The 18,178-nt window shown below is 42.1% G+C and overlaps 1 protein-coding gene across 2 annotated transcripts in view; it reads left to right on the top strand.

Annotated features, from left to right (window-relative positions):
• The first annotated feature begins 7,559 nt into the window (after window positions 1-7,559).
• Window positions 7,560-18,178, top strand: part of SLC4A4 (solute carrier family 4 member 4) — a 468,271-nt gene continuing 457,652 nt past the window's right edge. The window contains exon 1 of one of the 2 annotated variants that reach the window (XM_049789908.1): window positions 7,560-7,699. The gene's annotated coding sequence lies outside the window, so the exon portion shown is untranslated. The remainder of the gene's footprint in view (window positions 7,700-18,178) is intronic. The other variant, XM_049789909.1, reaches the window with a different exon arrangement.

Below are 18,178 nucleotides of genomic sequence, written 5' to 3' on the forward strand. Positions count from 1 at the left end.
GAGTGGATAAAGAAATTGTGGTACATCTATAATGGAATACTAAGCAGCTGTTCAGATAAATGAAGTCATGAAATTTGCTTAGATGTGAATGGGTATAGAGAGTATTCTGCTGAGTGAAATGAGTCAAAGGGAAAGGAATAGACATAGAACAATCTCATTTATGGGATATGAAAAAAAAAAGCACAATAGTATAGTAATAACATCCAGAGACAATAAAGATAAGGGTCAGGAGGACCAGTCGATAGTAGGAAGCTTGCCACAAATAGTGGAGCAGTGCAGTTAGGATAGAGAAGGGTCCAGTAAGACAATGATAGTTGGAACTAATCACTCTGGACTATAACTGAATGTTGAACCGAGATAAAGTACTATGCATGGTACTCCTTCATCAACAATAGTGCAAACCACAAAGAAAAAAGATTTATAGACAAAATAAAATCTCTTTCTGTTTCTACACTGAGAGAGACAGAGAGAGACAGAGAGAGATAGAGACACACAGAGAGAGGAGTAAAAATGCCTCTTCCAGGGGCAGGTGTGGGGGGGTTTGAAGGAAAACTGGGGACATCGGTGGTGGAAAATGATCATGGATGAAGGGTGGTGTACATTATAAGACTAAAATTTAATCATGAACAACTTTTTATTCACGATGTTTGAATAAAAGGGAACAAAACCAAAACAATTACAGAGCAGGCTGTAACATTTGACCCTGACGTCTTGTAGCGTCCCCTGAGACCCACCAGGAGTAATTCCTGTGTGCAAAGCCAGAAGTAAGCCCTGAACAACTCCAGGTGTGGCTTCAAAGAAAAAAAATTCAGACCAATCTCTCTAATAAATATTTGCAAATCATAATATGTCAAAGTCAACAAAAAAATTCAACAACAACGATGAAAAGGGTGAGAAAGTTGAGTAGGACATGCAGGCATAGAAACAGTTCATCATCATGAATTATTAGGGAAATGTGAATCAATATGATCTTGCATTATCAGTAAGAATGGCTTCTATAAAAAGATCAGAAATGAGAACTATTTTTGGAGATATGGGATAAAAGAATTCATGTATGTGGTAAGGTGCCTTTGTGGAAAACAGTATGGTGATTTCTCTACATATTAAAAATAGAACTACCATATGATCCAGAAATTCTACTTCTAGGAATCTATCCAAGGTAGAGAAAAGCACTAATTGGAAATGACATAAGCACACCTATGTTCTTTGCAGCAGAATTTAAAAATAGACAACATCTTGAAAGAACCCAAGTGACCAAGGACAGATGGGTTATGAAAAAGTTGTCATATATATGCAATAAAATACTACTCAGTTATAAGAAAAGAGAGATTTGCCTTTCATTACAATATGAATGGGACAGTATGGTGTTGTGCTAAACAGGCTATGTCAGGAAAAAAACAAATACTGGGTTACCTCACACATATGTACTATATAAAAAATGAAAACATGCTCTTAGGCCAACAGTATGAATTGGACTTTCCTAAGTTATTGCCAGGCAGTGGTAGGGAAGGGTCCTAAGGTCTCTTATAGGGGTTATTGGCACTTGATGGTGGGTATGATGTAGTTAAAATCATACCCCTGGCGCTGGCGCTGTGGCGCTAGAGGTAAGGTATCTGCCTTGCCAGCGCTAGCCTAGGACGGACCGTGGTTCGATCAGGTGTCCCATATGGTCCCCCCAAGACAGGAGCGACTTCTGAGTGCATAGCCAGGAGTAACCCCTGAGCATTGCCGGGTGTGGCCCAAAAACAAAAAAAAATCATACCCCTAAATATAAGCATTTATATTTATGTAATTTTCCCTAAATTAATGGATAATTTTAAGGAGGAAAATGGAACCAACTTTTAATAGTTTTCCATATTGCATCAATACCCACAAAGAAAGTCTGGTAGATGTGTATGCTGTTAAATTTGGGGAGCAGAGGTATTGTATTCAGCCGACCAGTGGTCCTGAAAGGTTATTATATAGTTTCATTGAGTAGATGATTAATCTGTAGTAAACCTGAACCTATGCAATGGAATAGCTAGGCCCATGTGACTCCACCTACAGAACACATCCTTCTTCTGGGCTTATTTATCCCTTGAGAAGGCTGGGAAGCCAGCTGAAATACAAAGGAACAAGAATCTTTCTATGTCTGGAAGGTGCACACACACACACACACACACACACACACACACACACACACACACACACACACACACACACACAGTCTCCAAGGATCCAAGGTAGTCATTTTGGCTGAAGAGGCTGACATAATTTTCTACTCTTCTATCCCAGTAAGACCATCTTTTGTTTTTGTTGTTGTTTTTCGTTTTTGTTTTTGTTTTGGGAGGGGGCACACCCGGTGGTGTTCAGGGGTTACTCCTGGTTCAATTTTTGCTATCAGAAATTACTCCTGGCAGACTTTGGGATCCTTACGGGATACAGGAGATGGAACTGGGTTGACTTTGAGTAAGGCAAACGCCCTTCCCCTAGTGCTATTGTTTAGGCCCCCAGGCCATCTTTTAAATTAATGCTTATTGATTTAGTGGCTAAGTAGCTCAATTTAAATTTCCTTTTCTTTTCCAAACAAAGAGGCTTGTGTCCTCTGTTAATCTGATCCATGGGTGAATTACTGTAGGAGGAAGAGGCTGAAACTCTGGTTTAGCTAAGGTTATTAGCATTTATAATAAATGTGCCAACACCATTTTGGTGTTTTTGGTGTTGAAAAGATTCACATTTTTCTATGGCAAACGCAATGTCAAATTTAATTAGAGAAATATATCTGGTATAATATTAGAATTCTTGCTTTTTTTGGTAATTATCTTTAGCCGTTTTATTGCTTAGGGAACTTGAGGTATAGATAGCTTGAATAACATTTTTTTTCAGTGTTATTAGAGATAGGCTTCATTTTTCTTTACAACTTAAAACTCTTCATAATATTTGAATTTTCATAGGAATTGTAAGAAAGACCTATTATGTTTGAGAAGTTAGTAATTTAGGCTATAAAACAACTTATCATATATGTTTAATCAGATAAAATTATTTTTCCTAGCTTATGCCTTGCTGCTGGCTTGTCAAAACTGCTGTGAGTTTTCTTCTCTCCTAATAAAAAAAAGGGTTAACATTTTTTTTTTGTCACATCTGATGATGCTAGAGGCTTTCTCTCCTGGCTCTGTATTTAGGATTCGCTCTAGGTAGTGCTCATGGATCAAACCTGGGTTGGCTGATTAATCCTTCTTTTGTTTTGTTGTTTTGTTTTTGGTTTTTGGCTCACACTCAGGGGTTACTCCAGGCTCTACACTCAGAAATCACTCCTGGCATACTCGGGGACCATATGAGATGCCGGGATTCAAATCACCATCCTTCTGCATGCAAAGCAAATGCCCTACTTTCATGCTATCTCTCCGGCTAAACCCAAACCATTTTTAGAATGCAAAGTAAAAGTGGTATTTTTTGTTATCTTTACATCATGAAGTAGCTGTCTAAATTAATTCAGAGTGGCACATTTACTAATTAATCGTTCTATCATTATCTAGTTTTTTTTTTCTTTTTTTTTGTTTTTTTTTGGGCCACACCCGGCGGTGCTCAGGGGATACTCCTCACTGTCTGCTGAGAAATAGCTCCTGGCAGGCACGGGGGACCATATGGGACACCGGGATTCGAACCAACCACCTTCGGTCCTGGATCGGCTGCTTGCAAGGCAAACACCGCTGTGCTATCTCTCCGGGCCCCATTATCTAGTTTAATACAAAAACAAGTCAAAACAAATATCAGCACAGATATATCTATTTTGTATACTAAAGCATCAAATTTATCCTAGTAACTCCTCTATTGAAAGGGCCTGATATTGGCAAACATTTCTGATCATTCTTTGAGATTTAAAATAAAGGCACGTATATACATTTTAATTAGCCCCTAAATAAAATGTGTAAATTTTATACTTTTCTGTATCTACTTTCAATGATATTTTTACCTTTTTTCTAATTGAATAATAAAACCCTCAAATAGATACATTTCTATGTACCACATTTGTTGAACTGCTATAAAGTATATATAAAATATCTAGTGACAAGTCAAAACTTTATTTTACACAATGAGCAAGCTTTATAAAGAATTAAATTTAAAAGAATAAATCTTTATATAAAATATGACTATTCAAAGTCATACTTTATGATTTTATAGCAATAATGCTATTTGCAGTTCAGATAAGCAATAGAATTATCACCATAGACCCCTTAATTGCATTATTTTTTTACAGACATTTTCCTTGTTTTAGAATCAAACTTTCTTATACAAAAATAGGGATACTTGGGGGGGGGGGGGCTGGAGCGATGGTGCAGCGGGAGAGCGTTTGCCTTGAACGCGGCAGATCCAGAACAGACCTGGTTTGATCCCTGGCATCCCAAATGGTCCCCCAAGCCAGGAAGGATTTCTGAGCGCAGAGCCAGGGGTCACTACGTGTGGCCCAAAAAGCAAAAACAAACAAACAAACAAACAAAAAACCCAAAACAACAACACAAAAGAATAGGAATACTTGGAGTAGCCACTATCAAAAAAAAAAGTACTCAAAAAAGTTTTATCTTCATTCTTGGAGACTTTGTATCAGGAGGTTTGGTCACCTGCTGCCACTAGATGGTGCTTGTCATTGAAGCAAAGTTCTTCCCATTCTGTTTTCTTCAGGTAGGACCTTGGATGGTAGGAAAAAAGAAACCCAACTGATAAGCTAAATAGTGTGTGGGCATTCTATAAGGCTACTTAATGCTGTTATCGATTAAAAAATAAATCATTGTCAGTAAAGATACAGTTTTTTAAATTCCATTAATTTTTCTTTTTGTTTGTTCTTGTCACCAAACTGTGTGAACCCCAAGACAAAAAAGAACAAATAAGTCTTTCTTTAGGCTCGTGAGAATCAAGGGTCATAGCTCAAATTTTTAGGATAGGTGGGGGTAAAAAAACAAACAGTGATTGCATAGTATCAACTAGACTGCAACATTAACAAAGAAAAGTTAATTAATGACCTTGGAAAGAAAAAAATAGTCATGTATCTCAATTACGGCCAATAATCAATAGGAAAGGAAATGGAATATACTCTTTTAATTGTGGGATAGCAAACATCAAGTAATAAGAATGATAACATAGGTCACTGGATATTTGCCTTTCTCATTAATTCAAGGCCCAGAAGACCTCACTCCATGTTTCTCTACCTCCCTCTCTGCCTCCCTTCATACAGAACAAAGTAATAAATATCCTTTGGAGGTAAATTGTAGGCAGTCTTGACTGCCAAATGCTTCCGTGGTGGTTCTCTTTGGTGAAGGAAGGAGAACTGGACATATTTTGGAGCCAAGTATTGAATATGTAAATTTCCTACCCCTTTCTAGTCCTAAACATTTGCCAATGAGGGTCCTTCCTAGCTGCTTCACTGAGATAATGAGAGATTGACAGCTATTTTGAAAAAACATAATCCACAGTGTGGAAAACTGCTGAACAGCAGTGGCAAATTCTTGATGGTAGCTTCCTTTCTCCTGTGAGCTTACATGGAGGTTGCTGACTCTTGCTAACTTCGTATTAGGGAGTGAAAGTTAAATTTAACATTAATCTAAAAACAAAATACAACTATGCAGCCAGAAGCTTTAAAGCCGATTTGTTTCATCTTCTGTTTTGAGTTTCTCATGTCACTCTGTGCTGCTCCTGTAGAATGCGTGAACATATTATGAGTCAGAAGTAGCAAGAGCCAGATATAGGGCATTAATTCTTTATTTTTAATTGGAGACATTAGAACAGCTTTGGGTAGTTCCTAGAGTCTTTTGAGTATTAACTAAGGGTTTTAAACATAAGGTTTTTTTTTTTCTTTTTTAAAAAAGACACCGTACCGGCTTTCCAAATACTAATGCGGTACCACAATCTTTTTCAATCTTAAGTACTGAAAATAAAATTGTCTGTGTCCTCCAGTTCTCCCACCCTCGATCAGATCTTATTATACTTTAGTGATGAAAAAAAAACTTAGAACCAGGCTCAGTTAGTGTGTGAAACTTGGTCTCTCTCTCTCTCTCTCTCTCTCTCTCTCTCTCTCTCTCTCTCTCTCTCTCTCTCTCTCTCTCTCTCTCTCTCTCTCTCTCTCTCTCTGTCTCTCTCTCTCTCTCTGTGTGTGTGTGTGTTTGGTTAGTGTTAAAAATGCAGCTTGCGCATTTAAGTGAGCGACATCCACTTATACTTACAGGAACACAATGTATTAATAGGAAATGCATATTCACTTGCATCATATGCCTCGGAGCACAGATCTATTAAGTAGCACCAGTTTTAGCAATCCCTAGAACATCAGTCTCTGTGCAGCCAGAAAGTTCATTCCTTCCTGGCTTAGTGAACCGATTATAATCGAGGTCGGGTCCTTGAAGCTACTGGTATTCTTGTGTACTTGGCCAAGGGCTTAAGCCTCACTAATTAGGGGCCCAAATAGATACAGGATCATTTGATGCACTCAAGAAGCCCTTTTTGAAGGGCTGAAAAGTCTTTTCCAAACTGTTCGAAGAAGACGAAGTGTGTGTGTGTGTGTGTGTGTGTGTGTGTGTGTGTGTGTGTGTGTGTGTGTGTGACAGAAGTCCCTGTGACATACACGAAGAACAATATCCCCCAAAAAAACTCCACTAAAGGCGAACGAGATCTATCCAGACAGCCGGTCCTGGCGAGGGTGCCGACGCACCCCGAGTTGGACAAAGTAGCTGCAAAGAGGGATCCGAGTCTGGGCTATGCCTGCAACTTGGGGTGTGCGCGCGAGCACTGGAGGGGTGCGGGCGATCGGACCCCGAGCCCGTCCTAGCCCAAAGGGGACAAGAGGAGCCGGGTTAGGGAAGCGACGGTCTGGGGGTCTCGGGTCTTCTCCCCGCTCCGGGCAGGCGGGAGGTGCCGAACCCGATCCCTGGGCGGAGGCGGTGCCGCCCGAGGCCCCTCCCCGCCAACGCCGCCGCCGGTGCCCGGGAGGGCGGACGGGCGGGCGGACGGGCGGCTGACGCGGAGCGCGGCCCGGCGCGGCGGGGGCCTGGCGGGCGCGGGCGGGCGGGTTCGGAGCGAGGGCAGGGCGGGGGGCCGGCCGAGGCCAGGCGGCTTTAAATATGGGCTGCGGGCTGGCGATCGCGGTGCAGCCTCCGCCGCGGCTGCTTCTCCCGACCCCGTGTTGCGCCCGGGCCGGCCAGCGCGGCTCGCTGCAGTTGCTTCGTCCGTCCGTGCGTTCCTTCCCGGCGAGCCCCATAAATATGCAGGAGCTGCGGGAGGCCAAGTAGAGTAGAGACGCCCGCACTCCGCGCTCGTGTCGACACCCCCCACCTCTCCTCTCCTCTTATTCAGTCCCAGAGTGCTGGGTCCCCCCCGCTGGACCCCCAGATCTTCCCACCCTTAAGCTAGACGCCCCGTCCGCCTGCCCCTCGCGGTGCACCCCGCTGCTCGCCCCACTCTCCCCGGCCGCGGCAAAGTTGGGAGTTGGGTGCGAGCCGCTCCCCGAAAGCCTCAACTTCCCTCTTCCCGCGCCCCGCATCCGGGAAGAACACCCCCTCCCCGCGCGGGTCCCCGCACCTCCCCAAAGCACCCAACTCCGGCGGCGGGCGCGCGGCGCCGGGCAGAGCGCTTCGGTGGCGGCGGCGAAGAGAGCGGCGGAGGTGGCGGCCCCGGCCGCTGCACCCGCACACCCGGCCGCCAAGCTGGACGAGCGACGGAAGCCCGACCCTCGGAGGTGAGTGAGCGGCGGGGCCCCCCGAGTCCTCCCCAACAGCGTGCGCGCGGCTTCGGGGTGCGCCCCGGGAAGGAAGGAGGGAAGGAGGGAGAGAGGGGAGAGGTCAGCCCCGGGCCGGCATCCCAGGCTGCTGGAAAAGCCGTTGGCCGGCTGCTGCTGCTGCTGCTGCTGGAAAAGTCCTTTCCCCACCTTGCGAGGAGGAGAAGTTGGGGCGATCGCGCTTGGGCACCCCCGATTGGGAAGCTGCGCTCCCTTGCGCAGTCTTTGCCTGGACTGCAGGGGACTCCCAGAACCGTGGGCATGCATGTCCTGGCTGTCGGGGTGCGGAGAGGCACCTGCTCCAGGGAGACACCTTGCGAGGGTTTTTTTAGGGGTCTTGGGGCACCGTCTCGACCGTCTCCCCAGCCCGATCGCTGTCCGCTCCCAGGCTGAAGCTTCCCCGCGTGTCCCTGGTCCCTGGCACGCCGAGAGCGGCGGGTGAGTCAGGCGGATTCTGGGCGAGTGGCACCGACGCTCCCAATGCGCGCTGGATGGGGACGGGAGGCAGAGGTTACCCTGGCATTGCTCTTGGCCCGCGATGGCGGAGCTCTTCTCTCGCTCAGGTACTGGGCAGCTGGTTGTGGGGCTTGGCAAGGAAAGGTGATTCCTTTTTTTTTTTTTTCCTAAGTGCATTTCGCCCAGCCTTTGCCAGGGCGTTAATGACAGTCACCCAAGGAGTTAGGAACTTTCTCCGTCAACTGCAGCCAACACCGCAAGGGGGAATAAAAGTTCTTAAGGAACCCAAGAACTGCCACCGCACCACCACCTCTATCAGCATCATCACCAGCACCACCACCACCACCAAACCCAATGCCAGAACTTGATGTGAAAGATGGAGGAGGAGGCCATTCTACCATCTCTGTTCTGCCGTCCAAGCTCTTTTGGCCTCCCCAGTTCTTTGTACTATATCTGGTTTTCCCTTTGCTCTTTCAAATCTCCAGGCCTTGAGGTCCCAGCCTTATGGCTCACAGCAACCTCTTTCCAGTATTGACAATGAAAAGCAGTAAATGACATGGGATTCCCCCCCCCCCCCCCACTTCTTAAGTACTTTCCCATTTTACTTCAGGTCTGGAGAAAGTTGGTTCTAATTGGAACATTGGACTGCACCGAACACACCCTGTCTCCAATCCTGGAACAGTTCTTTGGCTAAGGGATATGTAGTGCACAGATTCCCCCCCTTTTTCACCTATAGGACTTTGGGTTAGAATGCTGCTTGATTTAAAGAGTGTGTTGTGTTGTCCATGAGGATTTATATCTTTCATTTTTATTTAAATAGAGTTTGCAGTACTCTATGGATACTCTTTCTTAGGGGCAATGCCTTTCCATGAGTAAGAATTCTCCTGTAGTTCAGATATTTGGATAATTTTATGATTACATTAATAAAAGGGAGTATATTTGTTTATTTAGTAGTGTCAAGAATAAAATAAAACTTAAAAAACTTTAAAGTTAATTGTGCTAGAGCTATTGTTCTATTTTTTATTAATCTAAAATAAAATAGTTCTAATTTTGTGTTGGATTCTGGTAAGGTGATGAAAAACTGCCACATATAATTAGAGAGAGAAAAAGGAAAGTAAGTAGTACTAAGAAATGTAGACCATTAGTGTGAGTGGGGTTGAGAGGGAGAAGATGGGAGATTTGGATAATTCCAGACTTATCTACTTTTGAGGAAAAAAAAGCCCAATAGCCATCCAACATTTTGTATCACTGTTTTATTTATTTACTTATTTATTGTTTTTTTGGCTCACACCTGGTGGTTGCTCAAGGGTTACTCCTGGCAGGCTCGGGGAGCATATGGGATGCTGGGGATGAAACAGCCCTTGGAAGGCAAAAGTCCTACCCACACTGCTATTGCTCCGGCCCTGTTTTCAAAATGATGTTTTCATGTCACTTACTGTTTTATGGCCATTCTGGAGACTTACAAACCTACCATGGAGATGGGGAGATAGCATGGAGGTAGGGCATATGCCTTGCATGCAGGACAGTGGTTCGAATCCCGGCATCCCATATGGTCCCCTGAGCCTGCCAGGAGCAATTTTTGAGCATAGAGCCAGGAGTAACCCCTGAGTGCTGCCGGATGTGACCCCCCACAAATACCTACCTAACGTACTTTTGTCAATAAACTTGCCAGAATGTTGCCAGAATTCACCTGAGTGAATATACATTCGGCCAGTGATATACCTGTTTTTATTCATTTTTGTTGACATAAAATAATATTATATATAAAAACATTCTTATTATTATTAACTTAGTTTTAAAAACAGTTAAATTATTTTGCATTTACAGTAATGTGTTAAAGCAATACAAGGAGTGCGAGTGTTCTTAGAGGAATAAATTGTGATAGAAATCAGACAGCCTTTGAGATAACTTTCCAACATGCTCTGGTGTCACTTCTATTTTTCACTAAGCTCTGACAAGTATAATTTTGAGGTTCTGATCTCTTCCGAGATAACAAAATAGTGTGCCCATTACTTGCATCTTAAACACTTAGGAAAAGGAAGTACCTATTAGCTGGTGAATTATGTAGGTAATCAGGTTTCTCCAGCTGCTTATAGTAAGAGGGTACTGTAGTTCACCAGGATTACTACTGTAAGGGAGAGATTCCTGAGGGAATGTACTGTAACTACTAATTGTGGCACTACATACATTTACTTATTTCTTGGAGTTTCTTCTTTGTGTTGTGTTCACTTGTGAATGAAATCTAGGACTATAGTTGATAGATGTTAAGATTTGGAATAGAAAGAAAAAACAGAAAGGTATAATGATTGAAAGATTTCTAAATCGGTTTTGCATGCCTAATAGGATTCAAGTTTTATGATTTGATGAGACAAAAGAAGTTATAAAAAAAAAACCTGTGTATTTCATTTCTTCCTGTTTAATGACAACTTGTTTCTGAGTTAACTTGTGTTTTATGAAATCCATGTATTTTTGGGGAGTTTTTTGAATATCAAGGAAGACAACAAGACTACAAAACTAGATATTGCTATTATGAAATTTTTTATAATGCAGAATAATGTTTCATTTATATCAGACAAGAGCAGTTGTATTCCAAGTAGGTTTTGCCTTTTAATATAGAAGGTTTTTTTTTGTTTGTTTGTTTTGTTTGTTTTTTTGGGTCACACCCTGCATTGCTCAGGGGTTTCTCCTGGCTCTGTACTCAGAAATCACTCCTGGCAGGCATGGGGGACCATATGGGATGCTGGGATTTGTCCTGGATTGGCTGTGTGCAAGGCAAATGCCCTACCACTGTGCTATCTTTCTGGCCCCACAATATATAAGTATTTTATATATTTTAGAGAATAAGATGCTTTCCAAACATCTTATATTCCCTGTAGTCCACACCAATAGTAATTTTTTCTAGCAGCGGAGAGATGCATTCTTCTAACCTACCCTGTAGTCAATTAATTTGTCTGACATACATTTACACACACACAAACACACACATAACTCATTTACAGAGGTGGCCAGTTTACTTTTTATAAAGCATTATTTATAACTGTCAGTGATTTTATGGCATTAAATTTTATTGTATTTTTCTAGCCTCAGCAATACAATATTTCAAAGAAGGCATCAAAAAGACTATGAGCTATTAATAATGATTTATTTATTTCTGTTGTGACAAAGATAAGAGTTTTTCTTCTAGTCTTTTACATGCTGACTATAGTTTCATTCTGTAATTTTATGTGTATTTGAATTAAGTTATGTGTTTGAATAAATAAGATGATGGTGGAAACCATGATGGAGTGATGTATATCTGTATGTTATATCTTTATTTTATATATGCTATATATACATATATATTATATATATTTTGACCACACCCAGTGATACTCAGGGGTTACTCCTGGCTATGTGCTCAGAAATCGCTCCTGCCTCGGGGGACCATATGGGATGCTGGTGATCAAACCATGGTCCATCCTAGGTCAGCTGCGCACAAGGCAAACAAACGCTTTACCACTGTGGCCCCAGTAGTTTATATTTTTATAAACAAAATTTTATTTTGTGTGGCTGGAAAGATAGTACAGTGGGTAGGGCATTTGCTTTGCATGTGGTTGACCCGTGGCAACCTCTTATAATACCATTAAGCACTGCCAGGAATGATTTCTTGAGTGCACAGCCAGGAATAAACATTAAGTACAGCTGAGTTTGACTCAAGAGACAAAACAAACTTCCTAAAACATCAAAATCATCCCTCCCCCAGCCTTACCATTTTTTCTTTCCTAAATGTTTCAACTTTGAACTACTGATATCTATTTATGTAATGAAAGTGTTTACCAATTGAACTAATAAAACTATTTTTTGAGGGGATTTGAGTCACACCTGGTGGCGCTAAGGGTTTACCTCTGGCTCTGCACTCAGAAATCACTCCTAGTAGGTTAGGGAGACCATATAGGATGCTGGTAATCAAACTGGGGTCCTTCCAGGGTTGGCAACATGCAAGGCAAGCACCCTATCTCTGTGCTTTTGCTCTGGCTCCTTAATTGAATTAAAATTGTTTTAATCATAAATAAATATTGCTTTAGTGAAGACACTACTTCTGCTTTGTAGTAATACAAATATTGCTTTAGTGAAGACACTACTTCTGCTTTGTAGTAATACTCACTTGCTTCAACTTTATTTTAGGCCCTGCATTGTCAGGAGTGTTTCAGTTTGTGCTTTTAATGTTTTCTCTTGTTTTAAGAGCTAATTTTTTTGTTTTGTTTTTGGGTCACACCCGGCAGCACCCAGGAGTTACTCCTGGCTCTACACTCAGAAATTGCTCCCGGCAGGCTTGGGGGATCATATGGGATGCTGGGATTCAAACCACCATCTTTCTGCACGCAAGGCAAATGTCCTACCTCCATGCTATCTCTCTGGCCCCTTAAGAGCTAATTTTTGCTTTTACTTTATTTTATTTTTGCCAGGGCTTGAGGGAAAACTCTCAAGCAATCTTCAGGAGGTGTGTGTGGGGGGCAACAGAGATTCTTGGCCAAGCAGGCTGATGGTTCAGAGGTAGGGCACTAGATCAGTTTTGCTTGGACTCTGCAAGTGATGGGTGATGGGGATATCCACACCAGCCACCAACGTATGGTGCTTTGGGGCCTCCAGGACAGCACCCAGCAATACTCTTGTGTGTGGTGCTGAGAACTGAACCACATAAGGTGCATGTTATAATATCAGTATACTATCTCTTGGCCTTAATTTTTTTCTAGGGAGAATGAATATGAAAGAAATTAGATGTAACTGGGCTTTTTAATGAAATGAGTAAACAGTAACTGATAATTTTGAGTGTGTGAGGATGTATATACAATAATGTGTAGTAAATGTATATTCTGTTTAAGTTGTTTCTTTTTTTTTTTTTTAAACCTTAAAAAAGTTTAAAATAGAGAACCAGAAGATGGCTTCTGGTTAAATCAGAAGATGTGGTTAAAGCACTTGCCTTATAGATGTGAGGCTGTGAGTTTGGTTCCCAGTGGAGCTGCTGTCTCTAGGCATCACCGAGGCAACTCCACAGCCTATGACCTTCAGTGTGCTAGCAATTTCTGATTGTGCTGCAGCTTCGTGTGTGACTCTGGAGAGGGCAAGTGTGAGCACTGCAGTGACCCTGGCCAAGCTCCACAACTAAAGGAGTGTGATGACCTAGGGAGCAGCATAGCCTAGTGTGGAAACAACCCAATTGATGTTCAGTCCACCGCCCTGTGGTGCTCAGGGATCACTTCTATCTAGCTGAGCTTGGGAAAATCATGCAGTGTTTGTGGATTGAGCCAGGTATTGAGCTGCTCACTAAGGTCACACCCCTGGGTGTGGCTTAAAAACAAACAAAAAAATGGGTGAGATGATTAGAAACATGATGGGGAGTTTGTCACATCCTGTGGTACTCAGGAGCTATTCCTGGCTCGGGGCTCAGGAGTGACCCCTGGTGATGCTTAAGGGACTCATATGCCATGGCGGAGATTTGAACCCAGGTTGGCTGCATGCAGGGCAGATTTACCTTACTATCACTTTGGTTCTTGAAACATGTTGGATTTGCAAATATCATAGTTTATATCTGTAAAACCTGGTTCTTTAAAAAAAAAAGAGTTGTTTAGAGTAGAGGTTATGTTTGAAGTGGTGGGCACATATTTTGCATGTACTAATTCTGGTTCAATTCCTGCCACGCAGAGCCCCCCACCTACCATTGATAGTTGTGACCCCTGTGGCCCTGACTGAATATGCAGTGTGGCCACTTCAGCAATAAAAATACTTGATAACCCTTTAATCCAATATTCAAAGACACAGAGAACTTGTCTGCAGTGTCTTAACATCTTACATTTTGTGACCAGTGGAAATCATTTTAAAGATTTGAAATAGGGGTTCAGTTCTTGAACTTGCTAATTTTATTTTGGGAATAAAATAAATGTGAGGTTTCAAGTTTCATTTCCATTATTTTCCTTTTTTGTTACTAAGATTTATATAAACCTGTTATGCAGAAATGCTATAAAAGAGATAAGCTGATATTTGTGAAACCTCGTTCAGAATTGTAAATGGATGCAAATATGTTAGATGTTATTATTGTGTTATAAAAATTTCTTATTTGAAGAATATTATTTTGGCTATTATGAACATTACTGCAGTGAATATATGAGGGCAAATGTATTTTTTGTTTTTGTTCACACCTGTCAGTCCTCAGGGGTTACTCCTGATTCTGAAAGGTTATGAGATGCCAAGTGTTAGAACCAGAATTGGCTGCATGCAAAGCAAACATCTTATCCTGGTCCCGAAAATGTGCTTTCTGAGTAGAGTTTTTGAGTCCTTGGCATAGAATTCAAAAAGTGAAATTTCTGGGTAATACAGAAGCTCAATTTATAGGTTTTTTTTTTTTTTAATTTTTTTTTCTGTGGTTTTTGGGTCACACCCAGCAGTGCTCAGGGGTTTTCCTGGCTCCGTGCTCAGAAATTGCTCCTGGCAGGCACAGGAGTCATTTGGGACCCCAGGATTTGAACCGATGACCTTCTGCATAAAAGGTAAACGCCTTACCTCCATGCTATCTCTCCGGTCCCTCAATTTATAGTTTTGTGAGAAGTATTTATATTGTTTTCCTAAAGCTTTGCACCAATCAAAATTTATGTTCCTAGCAGTAATGAAGGTCCCTTTCTTTTCCCCCACATCCACTCCCACATTGGTTGTGCTTGTTTTTTGTAATGTGTGACAGTTTTACCAATCGCTTCTTTAATTTTGCATTTTCTGATAATGTGATGCTGAGCATTTTCTTTATGTACCCTTGGGCAACCTGTATCTTTTTTGTTTTTTTGGGCCACACCCAGTGGCACTCCTGGATTTGCACTCAGAAATCACTCCTGGCAAGCAGGGGGACCATATAGAATGCTGTGGATGGAACCCAGGGCGGCTGCATGCTGTGCTATTACTCCAACCCCAACCTTTATCTTTTCTTTGAGGAGATTTCTGTTTCTTTCTTCCCCACATACTTTTTTTTTTTTTTTTGAGTCACACTCGGCAGTGCTCAGGGGTTACTCCTGGCTCCACGCTCAGAAATCGCTCCTGCCAGGCTAGGGGGACCATATGGGATGCCAGGATTCAAACCACTGATCTGCATGCACGGCAAATGCCTTACCTCTATGCTATCTCTCCGGCCCCACCACCTATTTTTTTTTAATAACTCATCTACTATCACCTCATTACTGTTTTTATTTTTTATTTTGGACCACCCTCAGTAATGCTTAGGGCTTACTCCAGGCTTGCTTAGGGGATCATTTGTATACTACACACTGCTATTGCTCTGGCCCTTTCATTAGTTTTAAACCAAATCCAATACTTAGTATCTTTAGCCTGTATATATTCCAGTATATTTATAATATATAGTATGTATATATATTATTTACAAAACATGACTTTAAAGAATACCTTAATTTTTTTTTTGTTTGTTTTTTGTTTTTTGGGTCACACCTGGCAGCGCTCAGGGGTTACTCCTGGCTCTACACTCAGAAATCACTTCTGGCAGGCTCGGGGGACTGTATGGGATGCTGGGATTCGAACCACCGTCCTTCTGCATGCAAGGCAAATGCCCTACCTCAATGCTATCTCTCTGGCCCTCTTCCCCACATAATTTGATGGGGTTGGTTGCCTTTCTCTTTTAAAATTCTTCTAGTAACATATATCTTGTATACTACTAACTCTTTGCCAAATAAATGGTGGGCAGATAATTTCTACTTGTCTATAGGGTGTTTTTTCATTTTAGTCTGCATTTCTTTTGCAAGGCCAAAGTTTCTAGTTTGATGTAGTCTGATGTTTATTTCTAGTTTGATGTTTATTTATTCTTCAGTTTGCTTAGCCAATGATATCAAATAAATGAAGATATCTCTATGTAAAATCACCTCACACGCTACATTTCCAACCCTAGGTGAACAAGTCTAAAGCAGTGTAGTTGCACAAAATAATTCAGACCAGGTTGAGATATAAAAACGTATATTCTGGCAATCTTCTACCTCATATCAAGAGGTAGCTTCCTGACAGAATTATCTTTTTTTTTGTTTGTTTTTTGGGTCACACCCAGCAGCGCTCAGGGGTTACTCCTGGCTCTACGCTCAGAAATTGCTCCTGGCAGGCTCAGGGGACCATATGGGATGCCAGGATTTGAACCACTGACCCTCCGCATGGAAGGCAAACGCCTTACTTCCATGCTATCTCTCCGGCCCCAGAATTGTCATTTTTTATTGAGTACAGAGACCACCCCCTGGTGGATCTTTAAAGACAGAGAGCTCAGGCTATCCTGGGCCAGTCCTGCCCAGGTTTACATGTAAGACAATCTCTTTTGTGAGGCCAAACCAAGCTGTAAACTAATAGATAAAAAGGAACTGAGAATGATCTTGTTTTGGGTAAAACCAAGTTGTAAACAAACAGATACAAAGAAACCAGGGAAGATCTTTGTTTTGGGTAAAACAAAGTATAATCTAGCACCTCTAGATTCACTGTTATGCAGTATTGTTTTTTTTTTTTTTTTTGTGGGGTGGGGTGGGATGGGGAGGGGGTGGGGTGTACCCTACAGTGCTCAGGGGTTAACCCTGGGTCTATACTCAGAAATTACTCCTGGCAGACTCAGGGGACCATATGGGATGCAGGGGATCAAACCTGGTTCAGCCCTGTGCAAGGCAAATACACCACCTGCTGTACTATCACGCTGGGCCCTCATGTAGTATTCTGCATATGTTTTCTTTAATACATTTTATGAATTCAGGTCTAATCTCAAGTTCTTCAAAGCATTTTGACTTGTATTTTATGCATAGTATTAGAAGATCTGAGTTCATTTTTTTTTGAATGTGAATGACCAGTTTTCCAATACAATTTGTTTTAAAAGTTTCCTTGTTCTACTTTATGCTTTTTCCTCTTCATATACCTGAGGATCTGTCTCTGGACTCTATTCCATTGCTTTGAGAACTGTCCTTATTACAGTGCTATACTGTTTAATTACAATAACTTTGTAGTAGAGCTTGAATTTGGTGAGAAAGACCTCCCTTTTTCTCTTAGAATAGCTTTGGCTATTTGGAATATGGTGATTTGCCTTAGGCACAGAAGGACAGTGGTTCAAATCTAGGGCATCCCATATGGTCCCCCCAAGTCTGCCAGCAGCGATTTCTGAGCATGGAGCCAGGAGTAACCCCTGAGCATTGCCTGGTGTGACCAAAAACAAAACAAACAAACAAAAAAATGTCAAGGGGTTGTTTTTGAGTACTGCAGGTAGAGCATTTGCTTCACATGTGTTTGATCCTGAACCAATCCTTGGCATCCTATGTAGCCCCCTGCATACAGAACTAAAAGTAAGCCTTTAGCACCACTGGTGTGACCAAAAAAAAAAAAGACAACAATATGTCATGGGCATTTTTATAGGAACTACATTAAATCAGTATAATACTTTGGGCACCTTTGTTTTTTGGACAATATTCTTCCAGTCTATGAGCAGGGTGTGCATTTTTATTACGTGGTGTTCTCTTTTATTTGTCTTAGTAGTGACTTATAGTTTTCTTTATATAGACTCTCACCTTTTTTGTTAGGTTGATTCCTAGGTACTTGTTTTTCTTTCTTTTTTTTTGGTTTTTGGGCCACACCCGGTAACGCTCAGGGGTTACTCCTGGCTATGTGCTCAGAAGTTGCTCCTGGCTTGGGGGACCATATGGGACACCGGGGGATCGAACCGCAGTCTGTCCAAGGCTAGCGCAGGCAAGGCAGGCACCTTACCTTTAGCACCACGGCCCGGCCCCATGTACTTGTTTTTCTAAGGTACAATTGTGAATGGGATTTCAAAAAAATTTTTCTCTTTTTTTTTTGGGGGGGGGTTCCACCTGGTAGCGCTCAGGGGTTACTCCTGGCTCTATACTCAGAAATTGCTCCTGGCAGTCTTGGGGGACCATATGGAATGATGGGATTCAAACCACCATTCTTTTACATGCAAGGCAAACACCCTACCACTAT

The sequence above is a fragment of the Suncus etruscus genome, chromosome 16 (assembly GCF_024139225.1).
Source record: "Suncus etruscus isolate mSunEtr1 chromosome 16, mSunEtr1.pri.cur, whole genome shotgun sequence".
NCBI classification, from domain to species: Eukaryota; Metazoa; Chordata; class Mammalia; order Eulipotyphla; family Soricidae; genus Suncus; species Suncus etruscus.